The sequence below is a fragment of the Salmo salar genome, chromosome 12, assembly GCF_965601325.2.
Source record: "Salmo salar chromosome 12, fSalSal1, whole genome shotgun sequence".
Classification (NCBI taxonomy): domain Eukaryota; kingdom Metazoa; phylum Chordata; class Actinopteri; order Salmoniformes; family Salmonidae; genus Salmo; species Salmo salar.
Window position 1 is genome coordinate 41,569,417 of NC_138302.1, and position 21,372 is coordinate 41,590,788.

A 21,372-nucleotide genomic window follows, 5' to 3' on the forward strand; every position below is an offset into this window, starting at 1 on the left:
CACATCTGGCCTCTCACAAAAACATGGTCATTACTGTAGATGATTTACCCAATTGCACAATTCTAAACTGAATTAGAAGAGAAAAGTGATTATAATTAATTACTTTTTCATGATTAAATAATAATTGTATACTGTACATTTTAAGAGCAAAATGTTGTTTTCATCTCCATTTATTAATCTTGGTTCTACAGTGTCAGTCTTTCCTTAGGAAATGAGTTCAGAGGCACTGCTAATGACTATAAAAGCAATGCATTCAGTGACCAGGTTGATGACATTGACAAATTGTAAGAACCAAATTACTATGACTGGGGAGTACATTAGTCTTTTGAAAGTGAACTAAAAGTTGATGGAAAAAAACTCTGCTCCACCTCTTTGGATAGAAAAAAAGAGCCTCTCACATACTGACACATCATAATCTAAACCATCTTGTGCAGATGATACGCCACAGTGCAAGGAATGGGGCATAAAGCCAGACTGGAGCTACAGCCAGGGCTCCCTTTCTCAGGCTTCAACAAGTAACCATCCGACTGGGCACAGACGTCAGTTCAACTTCTAGTTTTGATTTACATTTGGTTGAGTTGTCAACCAAAAAAATGTCACAATGCCATTGGATTTAGGTTAAAAGTTGGCTGAAAAAAAGATAAAATTCCCTTACATTGCTAAAAAAAAATGTTTTAACATCACATAGAATGTTTTGGTTGAAATGATGTGGAAACAATGTTGATTTACTCAGTTTTTGCCCAGTGAGTTGGCTCTCTTTCTCCATCCCTCTAAATAGGGGTAATTTATCAAAAATAAAAACTGAAATATCACATTTACATAAGTATTCAGACTCAGTACTTTGTTGAAGCACCTTTGGCAGCGATTACAGCCTCGAGTCTTCTTGGGTATGATGCTACAAGCTTGGCACACCTGTATTTGGGGAGTTTTTCCCATTCTTCTCTGCAGATCCTCTCAAGCTCTGTCAGGTTAGATGGGGAGCATAGCTGCACAGCTATTTCCTGGTCTCTGCAGAGATGTTCGATTGGCTGCAAGTCTGGGCTCTGGCTAGGCCACTCAAGGACATTCAGAGACTTGTCCCAAAGCCACTTTTGCGTTGTCTTGGCTGTGTGCTTAGGATCATTGTCCTGTTGGAAGGTAAACCTTTGCCCCAGTCTGAGGTCCTGAGCGCTCTGGAGCATGTTTTCATCAACGATCCTAACTAGTCTCCCAGTCCCTGCCGCACAAAAACATCCCCACAGCATGATTCTGCCACCACCATGCTTCACCGTAGGGATGGTGCAAGGTTTCCTCCAGACGTGATGCTTGGCATTCAGGCCAAAGAGTTCAATCTTGGTTTCATCAGACCAGAGAATCTTTTTTCTCATGGTCTGAGTGTCCTTTAGGTGCCTTTTTGCAAACTCCAAGTGGGCTGTCATGTGCCTTTTACTGAGGACTGGCTTCCGTCTGGCCACTCTACCATAAAGGCCTGATTGGTGGAGTGCTGCAGAGATGGTTGTCCTTCTGGAAGTTTTTCCCATCTCCACAGAGGAACTCTGGAGCTCTGTCTGAGTGACCATTGGTTTCTTGGTCACCTCCCTGACCAAGGCCCTTCTCCCCAACTCCTCAGTTTGGCTGGGCGATCAGCTCTAGGAAGAGTATTGGTGGTTCCAAACTTCTTCAATTTAAGAATGATGGAGGCCCACTGTGTTCTTGGGGACCTTGAATGCTGCAGAAATGTTTTAGTACCCTTCCCAAGATCTGTGCCTCGACACAATCCTGTCTCGGAGCTCTACGGACAATTCCTTTGACCTCATGGTTTTTGCTCTGACATGCACTGTCAACTGTGGGACCATATATAGACAGGTCTGTGCCTTCCCAAATCATGTCCAATCAATTGAATGAACCACAGGTGGACTCCAATCAAGTTGTAGAAACATCTCAAGGGTGATCAATGGAAACAGGATGCACCTTAGCTCAATTTTGAGTCTCATAGCAAAGGGTATGAATACTTATGTAGATAAAGGTATTTGTTTTTTTATATTTAATACATTTGCCAAAATATCTAAAAACCTGTTTTAGCTTTGTCATTATAGGGTATTGTGTGTAGATTGATGAAGAAAATGTTTTATTGAAATCATTTTAGAATAAGGCTGTAACGTAACAAATTGTGGAAAAAGTCAAGTGGTCTGAATACTTTCCGAATGCACTGTAGATGTAAGTAGTACAGTGGTGCAAACGCATGCATTTTTACTTTTAAACTCGGACAAAACAGAGACGCTTGTTCTAGGTCCCAAGAAAAAAAAGCTATCTTCTTTTGGATCTGACAATTAATTTTGATGGTTGTACAGTCGTCTCAAATAAAACTGAAGGACCTCAGCCTTACTCTGGAACCTGATCTCTCCTTTGACGAACATATCAAGATTGTTTCAAGGACAGCTTTTTTCCATCTACGTTAACATTAACACAGTTTGAAGCTTTTTCTTGAATGGGCAGCTTGATGAAAGCCAATGAATATTTAAATCACCCAGAAAATACACATCTCAGTTGATATCACATACATTATCAATTATTATTATTATTAATTATTGTTATTAATTATTATTATTTCACACATATTATCCAGATACTGACTGTTAGCACTTGGTGGTCTATTGCAGCTTCCCACAAGAATGGGCTTTAGATGAGGCAGATTAACCTGTTACTTCAACAGTATTTAACATTAGATTGTCTCTAAGCTTTACAGGAATGTGGTTCTGAGTATAAACAACATTGCTGGTATAGTTGTGCTTATGGAAGTCTCCATAGCACAAAAAGGGAAATTAAGATGAATGACAATTGTGTTAGACAACTGTACTGTGTGCTTTAAAGCTATTATCCAAGTTAAAGGGGAGTATGAAACGAGGCAATCCCACATGTGTTATACATTGAAGGGGGGGGGGGGGGGGGGTGTCTTCCAGTATAAGAAAAATCAGTAGTGAGGAGTGTGCTGATCTGATGTTCCTTGCCTATATAAGCTAAAATGTATGTGTCTAAGAGAGTCCAATGCTGGCTGCGTCCAGAAAAGGTCTCCCCTGCGCAGGTCACTATTGAATAAAGTCATATTACTTCAACAATATTTGACATGAGATCCTCTCGAAGATTTACTGGAATATGGCTCTGAATATAGACCGCAACACCACCTCCTTTGGTATTTCTGTCTTTTCTCTAGATGTTATAACCATATTGATACCACTATATCATCAAAGGAATTATCTAAGTGAGTTTCAGAGATAATCAGTATATGAATGTCATCTGTTACTAGCAAGTTATCGATTTCATGAACCTTGTATCTTGGGCTACATATGTTAGTGTGGGCTATTTTTTGTACTTTTCTGGGATGCTTTATTGTTTTGATTGTTTTACTGAGCGGCTTATCAGAATAGACATAACAGTGATATTTATGTTTGAGCTGATATTGCCGAGTGAGCTGCACACAAGAACAAGAACATCCACCAAGTCATCCAGAAGCAGCTTAATTACTTAATTCTCCAAGGAAGAGAGAGACACCTTTGGGGATGGATCCCTGTCGAGCACTGGCCAGTTGACTGTGAAGAGCCAACACGGCGGCGACAATTCCACCAAGCCAGAGAGGCACCCAGCTACTGGAATAGAGGAGAAAGAAAAAGTCGGCGGGTGTGGATTCCCCAGTATATTGTGTAAATTCACTACATGTTTACTAAGAGTAGCCACTTTGCCCCTGTAGTCCTCTGCAAGCAAACAGATGCTATATTGAAAGTCCGGGAGGTCCACATTGTCCCGGAATAGGGCAAAATAAACACAGCTCCTGCAGAGTTGAAAACATTCAATAGTGACCTCCATTTGAGACAGCCGGCCAGCTAGGCTAGCTAGGCTAGCTGGGCATCTGTGTCTCTCTCCTTACAGGGAATTCTCAACTAAGTGAACAAAAAGAGCACACAGAAATGGCTAAATCCGAAAAGCAGAAATATAACCTACTGTTCAAAAGATTAGGGTCACTTAGAAATTTCTGTGGTTTTGAAAGAAAATCTATTAAAATAACATCAAATTGATCAGAAATACAGTGTAGACATTGTTAATGTGGTAAATGACTATTGTAGCTGGAAACGGCAGATTTCTTTTATGGAATATCTACATAGGCGTACAGAGGCCCATTATCAGCAACCATCACTCCTGTGTTCCAGTGGCACGTTGTGTTAGCTAATCCAAGTTTATCATTTTAAAAGGCTAATTGATCATTTGAAAACCCTTTTGCAATGATGTTAGCACAGATGGAAACTGTTGTCCTGATTAAAGAAGCAATAAAACTGGCCTTTAGACTAGTTGAGTATCTGGAGCATCAGCATTTGTGAGTTCCATTACAGACTCAAAAGGGCCAGAAACAAAGACTTTGTTCTGAAACTTGTCAGTCTATTCTTGTTCTGAGAAATGAAGGCTATTCCATGCGAGAAATTGCCAAGAAACTGAAGATCTTGTACAATGCTGTGTACTACCCCTTTCACAGTACAAAGCAAACTGTCTCTAACCAGAATAAAAAGAGGAGTGGGAGGCCCCGGTGCACAAATGAGCAAGAGGACAAGTACATTAGTGTCTAGTTTAAGAAACAGATGCCTCACAAGTCCTCAACTGGCAGCTTCATTAAATAGTACCCGCAAAACACCAGTCTCAACGTTAACAGCGAAGAGGCGACTCCAGGGAGGCTGGCCTTCTATGCAGAGTTCCTCTGTCCAGTGTCTGTGTTCTTTTGCCCATCTTAATCTTTTCTTTTTATTGGCCAGTCTGAGATATGGCTTTTTCTTTTCAACTCTGCCTATAAGGCCAGCATCCCGGAGTCGCCTCTTCACTGTTGACATTGACACTGGTGTTTTGCGGGTACTATTTAATGAACCTGCCAGTTGAGGACTTGTGAGGCGTCTGTTTCTCAAACTAAACACTCTAATGTACTTGTCCTCTTGCTCAGTTGTGCACCGGGGCCTCCCACTCCTCTTTCTATTTGAACAATAGTGTATGTTGTCCTTTAAATCCTCTCACATCAGTGAGCACAAAAGCAGTGTCTTTGCACGTACTGTTGGTAGCAGCATCAGCTAACGTGGGTAGCTATCCAGCGCAGTTCCAGGAAGGTCAGCTTGCAGGGAAAAAGCAACAGGCAGCAGGGGATACAGCCACAATTAGCCAGGGACACCTCCGCAGTCCCAGTGTCGCGGGCTGTGTTCAAGCTGTTCGTGGAAATCCCTGGGATCTTGATACTAATAGCTACCAGATAGGCTAGTAGCTAGCTACGACAAATAACCTCAGACATTTTGGTCTTGCAGGATCCCGGGTCAGATAGTAGCGTGGCTGTTCTCAGGCGATCCTGCAGGTGAAGAAGCCGGGTGTGGAGGTCCTGGGCTGGTGTAGTTACACGTGGTCTGCGGTTGTGAGACTTGTTGGACGTACTGCCAAATTCTCTAAAATGACGTTGGAGGCGGCTTATGGTAGAGAAATTAACATTCAATTTTCTAGGAACAGCTCTTGTGGACATTCCTGCAGTCAGCATGCAAATTGCACGCTCCCTCAAAACTTCAGACATCTGTGGCATTGTGTTGTGTGACAAAACTGCAATTTTAGAGTGGCCTTTTATTGTCCCCAGCACAAGGTGCACCTGTGTAATGATCATGCCATTTAATCAGCTTCTTGATATGCCACACCTATCAAGTGGATGGATTATCTTGGCAAAAGAGAAATACTCACTAACAGGGATGTAAACAAATTTGAGCAACAATTTGAGAAAAATAAGCTTTTGTGTGTATGGAACATTTCTGGGATCTTTTGTTTCGGCTCATAATGCATTCAATTTTTGTTCAGTGTAGAAATACACTGATGTTTTGGTCCAGGTGCTATTTCTTGCTCAGGGGAAAATACCAAATCTCAATTACCTGGTGCATTTTCAACCATTTCTGTTACGGTGAAGCTGGAATTTTGATTGTAATGCAATGAATATTACTAGGTCTTATTTGGATTTTTCAAATAACTCAGTATCCAACTTTTTTTGTGTGAATTCAATTCAAAAGTCTCTGTGTGACTAAGCTACCCAACACAGAAATTGGACAATGATTATCATCATTATTTTGATATTAAATGTCACTGCATCATTGTCAATCAAAACGTGTGGACGGCACATAACATTGATAGCCCACTGAACTTTAGCCTAAGTCAGGGGTAGGCAACCCTGTTTCTGGAGTGCAGCAGGTACTGCAGGATTTTGTTTAATCTTCGCACCCCACCTGACCAACTGAGCTAATTTAACAGTTCAGTGATTGCCTAAATTCACCACACTTGGTCTTCCAGGTCGGTTAAAGTGCCTGCTGCACTCCATGACAAGGGTTGCCTACCCCTGGCCTAGGTAGTCATTTATCTAATTTGAAAGTTTTCAAAGTGTCCCATTCAATGTTATTAAAAAAAATTATAACTTTATTTAACCAGGTAGGCTAGTTGAGAACAAGTTCTCATTTACAACTGCGACAAGGCCAAGATAAAGCAAATCAGTGCAACACAAACAACAACACAGAGTTACACATGGAATAAACAAACATACAGTCAATAATACAGTAGAAAAGTCTATATACAGCCTGTGCAAATGAGGTAGGATAAGAAAGGTAAGGTAATAAATAGGCCATGGTGGCAAAGTAATTACAATATAGCAATTAAACACTGGAATGGTAGAATGTGCAGAAGATGAATGTGCAAGTAGAGATACTAGGGTGCAAGGAGCAAGATAAAAAAATAAATACAGTATGGGAATGAGGTAGATTGGATGGGCTATTTACAGATGGGCTATGAACAGGTGCAGTGATCTGCTCTGACAGCTGGTGCTTAAAGCTAGTGAGGGAGGTAAGAGTCTCCAGCTTTAGTGATTTTTGCAGTTCGTTCCAGTCATTGGCAGCAGAGAACTGGAAGGAAAAGCGGCCGAAGGAGGAATTGGCTTTGGGGGTGAACAGTGAAATATACCTGCTGGAGCGTGTGCTATGGGTGGGTGCTGCTATGGTGACCAGTGAGCTGAGATAAGGCGGGGCTTTACCTAGCAAAGACTTACAGATGACCTGGAGCCAGTGGGTTTGGCGACGAATATGAAGTGAGGGCCAGCCAACGAGAGCATACAGGTCACAGTGGTGGGTAGTATATGGGTCTTTGGTGACAAAATGGATGGCACTGTGATAGACTGCATCCAATTTGCTATGTATAGTTTTGGAGTCTTTAATGCAGGGAAACTTAAATCCGTTTTACCAAACTTCTATCAGCATGTTAAATGTGCAACCAGAGGGGGGAAAAAAACTCTAGACCACCTTTACTCCACACACAGAGATGTGTAAAAAGATCTCCCTCGCTCTCCATTTGGCAAATCTGACCATAATTCTATTCTCCTGATTCCTGCATACAAGCAAAAATTAAAGCAGGAAGCACCAGTGACTCGATCAATAAAAAAGTGGTCAGATGAAGCAGATGTTACGCTACAGGACTGTTTTGCTAGCACAGACTCCAATAAGTTCTGGGATTCTTCCGATGGCTTTGAGGAGTACATCACGTCAGTTACTGGCTTCATCAATAAGTGCATCGATGACGTTGTCCACACAGTGTGTACGTACATACCCCAACCAGAAGCCATGGATTACAGGTAACATCCGCACTGAGCTAAAGACTAGAGCTGCTGCTTTCAAAGAGCGGGACTCTAACCCGGAAGCTTATAAGAAATCCCGCTATGCCGTCAGACGAACTATTAAACAAGCAAAGCGACAATACAGGACTAAGATCGAATCGTACTACACCGGCTCCGACGCTCATCGGATGTGGTAGGGCTTGCAAACCATTACAGACTACAAAGGGAAGCACAGCCGAGAGCTGCCCAGCGACACGAGCCTACCAGACAAGCTAAACTACTTCTATGCTGGCTTCGAGGCAAATAACACTTAAATATGCATGAGAGCACCAGCTGTTCCGGACGACTGTGTGATCACACTCTCCACAGCCGATGTGAGTAAGACCTTTAAACAGGTCAACCTTTACAAGGCTGCAGGGCCAGACGAATTACCAGGACGTGTACGGCGAGCATGCGCTGACCAACTAGCAAGTGTCTTCATTGACATTTTCAACCTCTCCCTGTCCAAGATTGTAATACCAACATGTTTTAAGCAGACCACCATAGTCCCTGTGCCCAAGAACACTAACGTAACCTGCTTAAATGACTACCGACCCGTAGCACTCACGTCTGTAGTCATGAAGTGCTTTGAAAGGCTGGTCATGGCTCACATCAACACCATTATCCCAGAAACCCTAGACCCACTCCAACTTACATACCGCCCTAACAGATCCACAGATGATGCAATCTCTATTGCACTCTACACCGCCCTTTTCCTCCAGGACAAAAGGAACATCTATGTGAGAATGTTATTCATTGACTACAGCTCAGCGTTCAACACCAACATCAAAGCTCATCAATAAGCTAAGGACCCTGGGACTAAACACCTCCCTCTGCAACTGGATCCTGGACTTCCTGATGGGCCGCCCCCAGGTGGTAAGGGTAGGCAACAACATCTTCCACGCTGATCTTCAAGACGGGGGCCCCTCAGGGTGTGTGCTTAGTCCCCTCCTGTACTCCCTGTTCACTCACGACTGCGAGGCCAAGCACTACTCCAACAACATCATTAAGTTTGCTGACGACACAACAGTGGTAGGCCTGATCACCGACAATGACGAGACAGCCTATAGGGAGGTCAGAGACCTGGCCGTGTGGTGCCAGGACAACAACCTCTCCCTTAATGTGATCAAGACAAAGGAGATGATTGTGTCCACATCACCAACAAACTAACATGATCCAAGCATACCAAGACAGTCGTGAAGAGGGCATGACAAAACCTATTGCCCCTCAGCAACCTGAAAATATTTGGCATGGGTCCTCAGATCCTCAAAAGGTTCTACAGCTACACCATCGAGAGCATCCTGACGGGTTGCATCACTGCCTGGTATGGCAACTGCTCGGTCTCCGACCGCAAGGCACTACAGAGGGTAGTGCGTACGGCCCAGTACATCACTGGGGCCAAGCACCTCTATACCAGGCAGTGTCAGACGAAGGCCCTAAAAATTGTCAAAGACTCCAGCACCCTAGTCATAGACTGTTCTCTCTGCTAACGCATGGCAAGTTGTACCGGAGCGCGAAGTCTAGGTCCAAGAGGCTTCTAAACAGCTTCTACCCCCAAGCCTTAAGACTCCTGAACATCTAATCAAATGGCTACCCAGACTATTTGCATTGCCCACCCCACCCCCTCTTTTACGCCACTGCTACTCTCTGTTATTATCTATGCATAGTCACTTTAATAACTCTACCTACATGTACATATTACCTTAATTACCTCGGACTAACCGGTACCCCTGTATATAGTCTCGCTGTTGTTATTTTACTGCTGCTCTTTAATCACTTGTTCCTTTTATTTCTTAATCATATTTTTTTAAACTGCATTGTTGGTTAGGGGCTTGTAAGTAAGCATTTCACTCTAAGGTTCACCTGTTGAATTCGGCGCATGTGACTAATACAATTTGATTTGATTTGACAGCAGCCTTCAACAAGATAACATGACTCTCTCTGTCTCTCATTCTCAAACTGCTAGTGGGATTTGATTGATTTTTCTTTAGCAATCATAAAGTTGTGAGAAAGCACGCGTCATCAGATTGAAAACAATTTTCATCACTGTGTAACAGCTGTATGCAAATCCAAAGTTAAACACAAAAAACAGGACATGATTTCCCAAAAACGTAATACAAACCTGTGTACCCCAAACTCTATAGCATGGTACTTCATTACAGAGAAGATCTATTGGTCAGACATGGCCTGGTGTACTTCTTTATGCAGTTACATTAACCCAACAGTCCTTTTATCTTCCCAATTAGCGTCAAGCTAATTCATTTTGGGTAACCCATGCACTCAGAACAGACTGCATGGCTTGTAACGACCCCATTCCATTTAACTGAATGTTATCTGGGCACTACACAAGCCAGACACAGGAAGGAAGCCAAGCAAGGAGATAAAAACCTAATGGTGCCTGTTTCCTTTGCATGCTGATTTATAGCTCAGTATTTCCAGTAACCTAATGGGTCCATCCTACAGTATGGCCATGTGACCTCAGAACCATATGGAGAAGGCATGTCAAGAATGTATTGCACTTTGACTGACAACTGAATAGGGTAGGAAATTACCTCAGGCTCTACGGTTCTAAATTCTGAAACCAAACTGGGGTAGATATATCCAAAGAAAGTTCAATGATATTGTAGCGAACAGAGGGAGTGGGAAGCAAACCCAGGTTTCTGGTGGGAAAGGCAAACCCCCTACGCATTGTGCCAATAGGGTTATCACAATTGATGGAAATTGTAACGTGACTCATAAAGCGAGAAGCGCTTCACTGCCCCCTCCACATGCTTTAACTGACCTTAGCCCCCTCACACATCAGAGCGTTCCGATGGCCTCACAGCCACCATTCCACCTTTAACACCAATGAAGCAAATGGGTGGTGCAGTGGTCTAAGGCACTGCATCTCAGGCTGTATCACAACCGGCCGTGATTGGGAGTCCCATAGGGCGCTGTCGTCTGGTTTAGGGTTTGGTTGGGGTAGGCCATCATTGTAATAAGAATTTGTTCTTAACTAACTTGCCTAGTTAAATAAAGGTTAAATAAAAAAATATGGCAGTGGTGAAATAATAACCCAATTGCCATATTTGAGTAAAAGTAAAGAAAATGACTCAAGTAAAAGTGAAAGTCACCCAGTAAAATTCTACTTGAGTAAAAGTATAAAAGTATTTGATTTTAAATATACTTAAGTATCAAAAGTAAAAGTATGAATCACTTCAAATTACTTATATTAAGCAAACCAGACAGCACAATTTTATTTAAAAAAATGTATGTAAGGATAGCGAGTCACACTACAACATGCAGACATAATTTACTAGCGAAACATTTATGTTTAGTGAGTCTGCCATATCAGAGACAGTAGGGATGACCAGGGATGTTCTCTTGATAGTTGCGTGAATTGGACCATTTTCCTGTCCTGCTAAGCATTCATAATGTAACGAGTACTTTTGGGTGTCAGGGAAAATGTATGGAGTAAAAAGTACCTAATTTTATTTTGGAATGTAGTGAAGTAAAAGTAAGTTGTCAATAATATAAATAGTAAAGTGCAGATACCCCAAAAAACTACTTAATTAGTACTTTAAAGTATTTTTACTTAACTATTTTACACCACTGGCAAATGGAGAGAGCAGGAAGCAAACCCGTGTCTCTGGATTTTAACGCCCTATGTTTCACACCAATAGTGTTAACCACTTGGTTGGAATGGTAACGAGGCTCATGTAGCGAGGATTGCTAAAATATACTGTATGTTGTGGAGGTCCTTCACTGTGTGGACGAAATTGTTTTACTGTGTAGACAAAATTATTTTAAAATTAATTAACATTTTCTGTAGATGGTTAAAGGACAAGTTTGGTATTTTTATATTTCTTATTTTACCTTGAAATGAGTCTACAGACCTCAATAAACTGTAACCCACTGTTCAAATGTGTTCCAATAGCCACTGCTAACTTTAGCCAAGTATCTAAACTCCATGATGATTCATCCACGGAGTTGAGTGGAGACGAGTTTTTGGAGTGAACCTCCGACTCCTTTGAGTTGCTGTGCAGTTGATACTTCTTAAACACTTACCGTGTTCCTATGCTTGTCCTCTGTAGCTGTGTGACTTTCTTTGTTAGCTGAAATCCATACTTTTTAATAAAATGTTAATCAAATACAACCACCGACTGTTTCCTCATTACTGTTGCCTTAAAGGGGAACTGCACCTGCTGATTTGGCCTCATTTTTTGGCTTGCTCCTCAAGAAATGCTGGCGGCTATGACAGAATCCAAATGTGAGTTGGCTTTGGGGTGTGGTTTGATGTGGGTGTGTCCTTGCCACCACCAAGACACACCCATCTGTCAGAACCTTGCCCACAGCTGTTTCCCCCCACTCAATCACAACAAACTAACCTCCTGTAAGTCAAGTTCAATAACTACAGGCAGATGTATGGTGAGATGCCAGAGGAAGCTATGAATAGGTCATTAGCCTACAAAGTAATATGAGAATAATGCAATTGCTGAATGTATGTAGATATTCTAAACTAAGTGTTTTGATAACTTTCAAATGTAGTATTTGTATTTATTATGGATCCCCATTAGCTGCTGCCAAGGCAAAATTAAGGCAGTTATGCAATTTTAAAACCATTGCAATACATTCATTACAGAATTCACAACACACTAAGTCTGTGCCCTCAGGCCTATACTCCACTATCACATATCTACAACGCAAAATCCATGTGTACATGTGTGTTAGTGCGTATGTTATCATGTGTTTGTATGCATGTGTCTCTGCCTATGTTTGTTACTTCACAGACCCCGCTGTTCCCCCATCAATCAATCAATCAATCAATCAATCCACCAATCGTATTTATAAAGACCTTCTTACATCAGCTGGTGTCACAAAGTGCTGTACAGAAACCCAGCCTAAAACCCCAAACAGCATTCAATGCAGGTGTAGAAGCATGGTGACTAGGAAAAACTCCCTAGAAAGGCCGAAACCTAGGAAGAAACCTAGAGAGGAACCAGGCTATGAGGGGTGGCCAGTCCTCTTCTGGCTGTGACGGGTGGAGATTATAACAGAAAATGGACAAGATTTTCAAATGTTCATAGATTACCAGCAGGGTCAAATAATAATAATCACAGTGGTTGTCGAGGGTGTAACAGGTCAGCACCTCAGGAGTAAATGTCAGTTGGCTTTTCATAGCCGATCATTCAGAGTATCTGTACTGCTCCTGCTATCTCTAGAGAGTTGAAAACAGCAGGTCTACATGTCTGGTGAACAGGTCAGTGTTCCATAGCCGCAGGCAGAACAGTTGAAACTGGAGCAGCAGCACGACCAGGTGGACTGGGGACAGCAAGGAGTCATCGGGCCAGGTAGTTCTGAGGCATGGTCCTAGGGCTCAGGTCCTCCGAGAGAGAAAAAGAAAGAGAGAGAGAGAAAAAGAGAGAGAGAATTAGAGAGAGCATACATAAATTCACACAGGACACTGGATAAGACAGAAATACTCCAGATATAACAGACTGACCCTAGCCCCCGACACATACAAACTATTGCAGCATAAATACTGGAGGCTGAGACAGGAGGGGTCGGGAGACATAAGGTATTCCATAAGATGTATTTTTACCTGCTTTTTAAATCTGATTCTACTGCTTGCATCAGTTACCTGATGTAGAATAGAGTTCCATGTAGTCATGGCTCTATGTAGTACTATGCGCCTCCCATAGTCTATTCTGGACTTGGGGACTGTGAAGAGACCTCTGGTGGCATGTCTTGTGGGGTATGCATGGGTGTCTGAGCTGTGTGCTCGTATTTTAAACAGACAGCTCGGTACCTTCAGCTTGTCAACACCTCTTACAAAAACAAGTAATGAGGAAGTCAATCTCTCTTCCACTTTGAGCCATTGACATGCATGTAATTAATGTTAGCTCTCCGTGTACTTTTAAGGTCCAGCCGTGCTGTTCTGTTCTGAGCCAATTGCAATTTTCCCAAGTCCCTCTTTGTGGCACCTGACCACACGACTGAACAGTAGTCAAGGTGCGACAAAACCTTGTTGATAGTGTTGTTAAGAAGGCAGAGCAGCGCTTTATTATGGACAGACTTCTCCCCATCTTAGCTACTGTTGTATCAATATGTTTTGACCATGACAGTTTACAATCCAGGGTTACTCCAAGCAGTTTAGTCCCCTCAACTTGCTCAATTTCCACATTATTCATTACGAGATGTAGTTGAGGTTTAGGGATTAGTGAATGATTTGGCCCAAATACAATGCTTTTAGTTTTGGAAATATTTAGGACTAACTCATTCCTTGCTACCCATTCCGAAGGTGTTTCAGTCTTTTCAGTTGCTGTAGTAGCTGACGTGTATAGTGTTGAGTCCTCCACATACATAGACACACTGGTCTTACTCAAAGCCAGTGGCATGTTGTTAGTAAAGATTGAAAAAAGCAAGGGACCTAAACAGCTACACTGGGGAATTCCTGCTTCTACCTGGATTATCTTGGAGATGCTTCCATTAAAGGACACCCTCTGTGTTCTGTTCGACAAGTAACGCTTTATCCACATAATAGCAGGGGGTGTAAAGCCATAACACATACGTTTTTCCAGCAGCAGACTATGATCGATAATGTCAAAAGCTGCACTGAAGTCTAACAAGACAGCCCCACACAATCATTTTATCATCAATTTCTCTCAGCCAATCATCAGTAATTTGTGTAACTGTTGTGGTTGTTGAGTGTCCTTCCCTATAAGTGTGCTGAAAGTCTGTCAATTTGTTTACTGTGAAATAGCATTGTATCTGGTCAAACACCATTTTTTTGTAACATGTCCATAAATAAACCTTTACATAACACCATAAAAATATTGTTCTGCTAATTTAAAAATATGAACCTGTCACCTTCATTGTCATTCCCAGACGATACAAATACTGTGCCTATGGGCATTTGGGTGGTAATAGCTACCTTGGCAAACATGTCAGAGGTCAATATTAAGCCTGTATGTCGGTCAGGATTCTATCACATCGCCTTGCAAGTCTCCAACCGATGGCTCCATAGATGTATCTGTGACACACTGTTCTATTACCAATGGCAGTTAAGATAGCTGATACCTGACAAACAAACATATACTATGTTGAAGTTTGAACAGGTCAGACTGAACCTACCTAATTCTGGTCTCCCCAGTGACTACCATTGGTGAGTAGGCAAGAGGTGAGGTGTTTGCCAGCGCCCCATTGATGGGCATGGCAACGTAGTTATGATTAGCATGGTGGAACCAACCTGATAGCTGCATTCACCTTTCTATTTCACTTCAGGTATCATGATATCTGAAGTGAAATAGAAAGGTCAACGCAGAAATCAGGCTGGTTCCACCAGGCTAGTTTATGAAGGTTAATCGGACAAAACTCAAAACTATTTTGACCTTTGACCAGGTCAGATGTTACCCTGTTCCATTTATAGGAATGCTCACAGCGAGGGCATGTCTGCGTGATCAAATCAAACTTTATTTATACAGCACATTTTAGACATGGAATGCAATGCGTTTTACAACAACAAAAAAACTAGAAAAAAAACAATGAAAATAAAAGCTGAAGTATTTACTACACAACAAACATATGATAAAAAACTAAAGAATGACACAAACTGAACAACTAAAATGCAGAGGGTCCCGTTGTTGGTCTTCTCTATGTTGCACGTTCGGCTGCAAAAAGGACATCTCTCAAACAACTGCAGAAGGCAATCCTCATAAGCAATGTACTTCTTCATCTTATGCGGTGGTGTTGACTGTGAGGGCCTGTGACAGGGTGATACAACAGACAACCACATGGTAAATTGCATTTTGTTATAAAGAAAGGTCAAAGATTTTTGATAATGCACTTTACAACCATTTAAAAAAAATTATTTCACCTTTATTTAACCAGGTAGGCAAGTTGAGAACAAGTTCTCATTTACAACTGCGACCTGGCCAAGATAAAGCAAAGCAGTTCGACACATATAACAACACAGAGTTACACATGGAGTAAAACAAACATACAGTCAATAATACAGTAGAAAAATAAGTATATATACATTTTGAGCAAATGAGGTGAGATAAGGCCATAAATAAATAGGCCATGGTGGCGAAGTAAATACAATATAGCAATTAAAACAATGGAATGGTAGATTTGACAGTAGATGAGTGTGCAAAGTAGAAATACTGGGGTGCAAAGGAGCAAAATAAATAAATACATTAGGGGAAGGGGTAGTTGTTTGGGCTATTTATAGATGGGCTATGTACAGGTGCAGTGATCTGTGAGCTGCTCTGACAGCTGGTGCTTAAAACTAGTGAGGGAGATAAGTGTTTCCAGTTTCAGAGATAACCATCTGCTTGGTGTATCTGCTTGGTTGGGTAATTAACCTACTAGTTTATCAAACCGGGTATTTTTTTATACAACTTTTCACATAACACATATTACTATTGTTGATGAAGCCATCTGTGTCATTAGCACAACCACAAAGTTATAAAAACAGTTCTATAATTTCTCCCTTTAAAATATGATTTTAAACCTAACCTTAACCACACTTCTAACCTTAAGCCTAACCTTAAATTAAGACCAAAAAGCACATTTTTGTTGACATTTATTTTTACGTTTGTACAATTTTGACTTTGTGACTGTGGTAACTAGTGGAACCCCTAATTCTATGCTTTACAGATGTAGACTGACTGTAGCTCCAGATTGGATTATATTTAGACTGGTGACACCATTAGGGTTTGTTGCTCCTAGTTCACTGTATTAGTCAGACTCAGACATGAGTTAGCTACCACCGTAGCTGCATCAATTATTTATTTTTGCCCTAGACAATACAGAATACACTTGTATGAGCTACGAACTAACTTCCAAATCTGACTTGTAGGTGAATGTTATTATCAAATGATAATTTTACATAACCAGCAGTATCTAGACAATACACAATAAAAGTATGCGCTACGACCTAACTAAGTTTTAACGAGGTAGCTAGCTACGCTAACGTTCGCTAAAACGATAGCTAGCCTGCCTCGCTAGCTAACATTAGCTAGACTGCCTCAAAAGCTAATGTTAGCTAGCCTGCCTTGCTTTATCAAATGATGGCTACCTACATAACCAGTAATAACGTTATCTAACATTGCTAGCTAAATTATACCAGAGAGGTGATTATATTCCAGTATCTCTGGTTATACTCACCACCACCGGTCACTGCACACCAAGCTAGCGTTACTGGTGCAGACTTTGGGACCGACGAACTCCAAGCACCTATTCCGACCACACACTAGCTCTAGAGTCCTTCGACAGGATCTTTGGCTGTGGAGGCATGGTCAATCCGTGTAGGGCCCGTGATCCTTTGAACGCGTTGGGGGCGATGAAGCCCCTTACAATTAAGTTAAGCGAAGGGGGCAGAGGGGCGATTTGCACATAGAGCTTAGCAAAAGGGACCATGATTTGTTGACATAGTTATGGCACAGTGGGAGTGAGGTTTGTGGAGAGAATGGATCCTTGCATTTTGGCTGATCCATATGTGGTGTCAGGTTGGGTGAAGAGGTTGGGGACTGTTGAGTTGGTGAGAGTAACTCGGAGTGGATTAGTGATGATTTATTGCCCTCTGGACCACATGATTAGGGACAAGAAATGTGACTTGCTTTGCTCTCTGGAGCAGGGCGCCATTGAAAGGAGTAACAACGAGGGTGGTATTATGTGTTGAGGAGGATCAGAATAAATGGAAGATTCCCGGTGTCTGTGATGCCTGCCGTTTGGTGTGACACAGATCCGTTGGAGAGGGTGGGGAAACGGAGAAGACAATGTCTGTCCTGCTGAGTTTTGATGTAGAGTCTTTGCCGGACAAGGTCAAGTAAGTAAGTGTAAGTTACTCCTTGAGAGCTTTTGTTCCGAAAATACTACAGTGTTTTAGCTGTCACGTTTATGGGCATGTTGCAGCAGTGTGTAGGAGGGAGATTCCTAGATGTGTGTAAGGAGGCATGAGACAAAGGAATGTGCAGTATCGGTGGAGAAAGTTGTGTGTGATAGATGTGGGGGAGCCCATGGGGCTGGAGCTCAGTGGTGTCCGGTGAGAGAAAGTCAGGTTGAGGTTGCAAGAGTAGTACAGAAAGTGTGTGTATGACAAAGCTTTGAAGAGCGAGGTAGAGGAAGATGGGTACAGGGTAAGGGATACTGAGAGTATTCCTGTGGATAGGCAGTGACCAAGAGAGAGTGATGGGAAGATCATGTCCTTCATTAATGTAGGCTTTTTAGCATTCATAGAGAAGTACTTGGGATTGCAAGGATTTACTGCAGAACAGTAGCAGGGGGGGTTGAGCGGTAGTGTTCTGTCCTCTCAGACCGTTGGTCTGGAGTAGGATTAGATAGGGTTAAATAGTGGAATGCGGTGGTGTTTTTTTTAGAGAGGGTTAATAGTTGGAAGGGCAATTTTCCTTTTTCCCAATGTTGTATTGTAAATTTGGTGAAGATGAATGTCCTCAATGAACAACAGTAGTACTGGAACTGTTGGAGTGGAGGATACGTGTGTGAGTGATAATGAATCGCTTATTGATGGGATGGATGCATTTGTGGGAAACCTGTTTGAGGTGTTGAAAATGGTGAAGTATGCACTTGGAAAAGTGAAGTCTGTCCGAGTGACTTTATTTTGATTAATTGTATTTCTAAAGAGTAGAGGAAAATTGCAGTGGGCCTCAAAAAACAACAGAAGTTTTGTGTTTTGAACTTCGGAGTAGAGCACCCGTCAAAGGAGTCATCTCAGTGGTGACGACAGATGCTCAGGTTGAATACATGAATAGAATTCCTGGTGGGGTTAGTGCCCGGCGTCTGACTTGCTGGGTGAATATTGTTTTTTGATAAAGAGCAAATACCTACACATGTGAAGCTTGGTTCTGTAAGATACGCTGTAAGAGATTTAGTCCCCAAACCAATGCAGTGTAAGAATTGTAAAAGATTTGGCCATGTTTCAAGTGTGTGCAGACGAACAGTGTATACTGAAGAACGGTGTGTAGAAAGATGACGGTGTTGGAATTGTGGTGGGGTACATTAAACTGAGTTCCTGGAGTGCCCTGTAAGGGTGAAGGAGATTGCCCGCTCTAACTTTTGCCACCTCAATCGAATCTCTTATGCAAAAGCGATTAAAAGAACTGATACAACAAGTGATGCTAGTGAAGATATGGTAGTGGATACACCACAGCCTGTAGTAAATGTTTGCTGCCAGACAAAAGATGTGTGTTAAAAATGTGGATTTTGTTGTGTTCATTGCCACCGTTATAAACTGTACTTTTTGTGAGACTCATGGAAAAGTTACTTAAATAATCTAACTCAGACGTTAGGCTACCAAGGGAAAATGAGTCAGTCGTAATTCCATAATAAACATTTTGCATTTCTAAAACATCCACGCACGCGTGAGCGCTCGCACACGAAATTGGAGGCAGGGCAAATAAGCACTCCGACCTCATGTACGTTCTGGTCATGCTTAACAAAAAACAGTTAGGCTGCTGAGCTGTCGTCCCGCGCTATGTAAGTATGTCTCCTTTTCGTGTGACTATTTGCCTTTGTAGAAATGACTCAAAAACGGGGAAGACGTGGTATCGAATGTGTTGTGTGGCCATCATACCAAGGTTAGAACGTTTTCATACAAAGTTACAATGTATCAACTTTGAGAAGGCACGTAGTTTACTTACTATATACGATTTCGGAAGAAAAAAATGATGATAGTAAGTAAACTATAGGTATATTTTCATATTAGTTTCATTCGATTTTTGAAAATGTATCCGCCCTATGAACGCTATGGGAGATAGTCAACTGCATAGAAGTTACGAGAAACCCGTTATGTGAATGACGTGTTCGTAAAAGTTTTCTAGGAGGATCTTGAAAAGAAAGATTGGATGGCCACATTAACGAACGTTGTGAAAATTGTTGCAAAGCTATACGACATTGTGCTGTAGTGGAAAAAAACTGTATTTTGTGTAATCCCCTCCGTTTTTAGTCGTACACAAAAAACGAACAGCACCACCGAGGTATCGATTTTGAAGTGAAATGAGATTAGCACATGACCCATGAACAAATTACTACAATGGAATAAACTGTGTTAAATAGAGCCGTTTTACGAGTTACTAACGTAGGCGTCGCCATCCTGTGGTTTTTTTTTTGTCTGAAAAGCGCTATGCACACACAGTTTCCCCCCCATACTCAGCACTGGAGTCACTGCAGAATTTATATTAACGTAAGCACTAGTGATATTGTATGTTGGTGAATTGTTTCCATCATCCAGGCTGAATTTTAAGAGAAGTGCATAATCAAGCGTTAAAGGAAGTGCCCTTCTAGCACTTCTTCCTACACAACAGAAGAGCGCTGCACTATAAAAAGGAATACACCCGTGGCTTGAATCTACACAAGTTATGGTTCTCAAGTCCATTCACTCCTCATTAGCAATGAAAGCAAGGTAGCTGGTTTTAGCAAGTAAAGCCATTGTATTTAATCTCTCCACACCCACTATGGACCATTGTAGAGAACCCATATGTTCTGTGCTCATGTAACATATAGTGACTTGTCATAACAACAATGTGAGGATGTGGCTGGTGAACGGTATTGTGCCTATTGTTATACATTTACAACCAGAGCGTCCTTTTACTATGGACTAAGCACATCACAAAGTAACAGCTGTTACATTCCTGTAGTCATGCGATATTGGGCTGGTGCTGGAGGTGATGGTTGGTTGCAAGCATATTTCCAATTTGAGTGGGGTGGGCTTTCCTGTATTTGGAAGGTGAAGGCCCGCTCTGTCTTTTGTGTGTGGTCTATACAGACGCAACCGCTGGAAACCAAGACCTATGTTGCCACTGTCCTACCCGCCCGAAAGATAACAACCCTCTCCGTCACCCTCTTGAAGCTCTCTCCTAAATTCCGACATACACCACCCTGCATGCCACAGGAAATAACAGACCCTTGCATTTGAGTATTATTTACTCAGCTCGGCTTCTAGTCTAAATCTTCTAAGAGGGGATTTGTTGTTCTTGTTTGTCCCCTTCCTCAGCTCTCTCATTTTTAGTTGTGTACTTTAATTCTGTGAAAATGTTGGTCCTACTCACTTTTTCTCCCCCCTAAGTTGCCAGTTTGACTTGAGTGAAATTAAGAGGCTCCTTTTACAGAGCTCACTTAATTACATTTTGCAGTTAAAAAGTGAGTTGTAATGCAAAGTCAAACACAAAGGTTCCCCCCTCCAGAATTGAATATGAATTTGGAATTTGCTTGGCTAAGACCCCTGTCAACCAATGCAACTTAATATTGTTGGTAGAGCACAGTTGTGGGTTTCTGGTTTCAGTAATGTGAGAGTCAAACTTTTTTCCATATGCTCCAGGCTTTGTCCTGTAGCGGCACTGTATAGGGCTGGGCGGTATACCGTGTTTTATGATATACCGGTATTGATGCAGGGACCGGTTTGGGTTTTTACTTTACCTTCTATACCGGTATTTGAATGTTTGGTTGTTAAATGTGATACGCCAGGTGTAATGTCCATTTTTATAGTTTACTTCACTTCTCGAGTCATCTCTCCGCTCTATCTCTCTGTGCCACTTTCCACAGAGACCTAGCCACACCCCCTGTCACATAAGGAGTACATTTGATGTTCCTCAACCACAGATACTTGCGTTCAGTCTGAAAGGTCAATGCAGCACATGCAACAATGTTGTTGACAACAATGCTGTTTTCACTTTGCTTCTTAATATAAATCCACTAGCATTCTA

The 21,372-nt window shown here is 41.9% G+C and overlaps 1 protein-coding gene and 1 long non-coding RNA gene across 6 annotated transcripts in view; one reads left to right on the forward strand and one right to left on the reverse strand.

Moving 5' to 3' along the window:
- Window positions 1-15,101: 15,101 nt before the first annotated feature.
- Window positions 15,102-17,143, reverse strand: LOC106565029 (uncharacterized). Its single transcript, XR_001319586.3, has 3 exons — window positions 16,820-17,143; window positions 15,525-15,578; window positions 15,102-15,411 (listed from the first exon to the last, which is right to left on the reverse strand). It is a non-coding gene; the product is annotated as an uncharacterized LOC106565029 (long non-coding RNA).
- A 23-nt stretch (window positions 17,144-17,166) lies between these two features.
- The window catches only part of LOC106565027 (CMP-N-acetylneuraminate-beta-galactosamide-alpha-2,3-sialyltransferase 2), a 48,731-nt gene continuing 44,525 nt past the window's right edge, over window positions 17,167-21,372 (forward strand). Inside the window, exon 1 of one of the 5 annotated variants that reach the window (XM_014131603.3) lies at window positions 17,167-17,480. The gene's annotated coding sequence lies outside the window, so the exon portion shown is untranslated. Of the gene's footprint in view, window positions 17,491-19,012; window positions 19,148-19,231; window positions 19,249-21,372 lie in introns of those variants that run through there. The other 4 variants (XM_082958982.1, XM_082958981.1, XM_014131600.3 and 1 more) reach the window with 4 other exon arrangements.